This window comes from Herpailurus yagouaroundi, unplaced genomic scaffold (assembly GCF_014898765.1).
Source record: "Herpailurus yagouaroundi ecotype Mexico unplaced genomic scaffold, PumYag 140, whole genome shotgun sequence".
In the NCBI taxonomy this organism is placed as follows: Eukaryota; Metazoa; Chordata; class Mammalia; order Carnivora; family Felidae; genus Herpailurus; species Herpailurus yagouaroundi.
In genome coordinates, this window is record NW_024412395.1 from 45,363,137 (window position 1) to 45,364,195 (window position 1,059).

The 1,059-nt window shown below is 37.6% G+C and overlaps 1 pseudogene; it reads right to left on the reverse strand.

Annotated features, from left to right (window-relative positions):
• Positions 1-566: 566 nt before the first annotated feature.
• Positions 567-682, reverse strand: LOC121031145 (uncharacterized; annotated as a pseudogene).
• Between the last annotated feature and the right edge of the window lie 377 nt (positions 683-1,059).

A 1,059-nucleotide genomic window follows, 5' to 3' on the forward strand; every position in this document is an offset into this window, starting at 1 on the left:
TTCACAATGTTATAGGAAATGCAAAAGCCTTATTACATGGCACGTGATCAAAATATTGGGTAAAATTTTATTGTAGTTTTAAATAATGTCTCTTTGAGAAAATAAAACTATGTATTATCATAAATGCAAGTAAGCTTAAAGCATACCTACAAAAACCATAACCTATTTTTAGGGCAAGAATCTTGACTCATCAAATATTCATGCTAGGTTATAAGCAAGAAAACGAAAGCCCTTTAATTTTTTTTTTCAACGTTTTTATTTATTTTTGGGACAGAGAGAGACAGAGCATGAACGGGGGAGGGGCAGAGAGAGGGAGACACAGAATCAGAAACAGGCTCCAGGCTCTGAGCCATCAGCCCAGAGCCTGACGCGGGGCTCGAACTCACGGACCGCGAGATCGTGACCTGGCTGAAGTCGGACGCTTAACCGACTGCGCCACCCAGGCGCCCCACGAAAGCCCTTTAAAATAAAAATAAACTCCACGTAACAGAAATATTTTGATATGTATAAAGTATATGGACATTTTTGCTTTCTCATTTTTAGCTGCCTCTCTTTAAAATAGTCACAAATATTTTCTTCTCCAAATTCTTTCACAGATATGTGTGTCGTCCTCGAACAGAGGCAATGCTAATCTTCTCTGCATCATTCCAATTTTTAATACACGTGCTGCCAAAATGAACACTCTCCAAATGCTTGCAAATAATATGTATGTACCTATGATTTAAAGAACTCCATTAAAAATAATATGAGAGAAATGTGAACAAAGACATAAGTACACAATTGATAGTGAATTAAAGTTTTGAGATGACTGGAAACCATAAGGTCAACCTGAATATCAATTTGATCTGATGTTTCTGCCCCACCCCTTCTGCAAGGAATCTAACTTACAGTGGCTTACTGCTTTCGGTAAAAATTTGGCAAATGACCTAATGTTCCATTTTTTTAATACAAGATTTTGATGTTGCTAATAGGAGCTGGAAGCTTCAAGTGAAGCAACCGAGGTGGTGATTGGGTATCTAGATATCATCTGCAATCCTTTCCAAACAGAGTATGTAATGG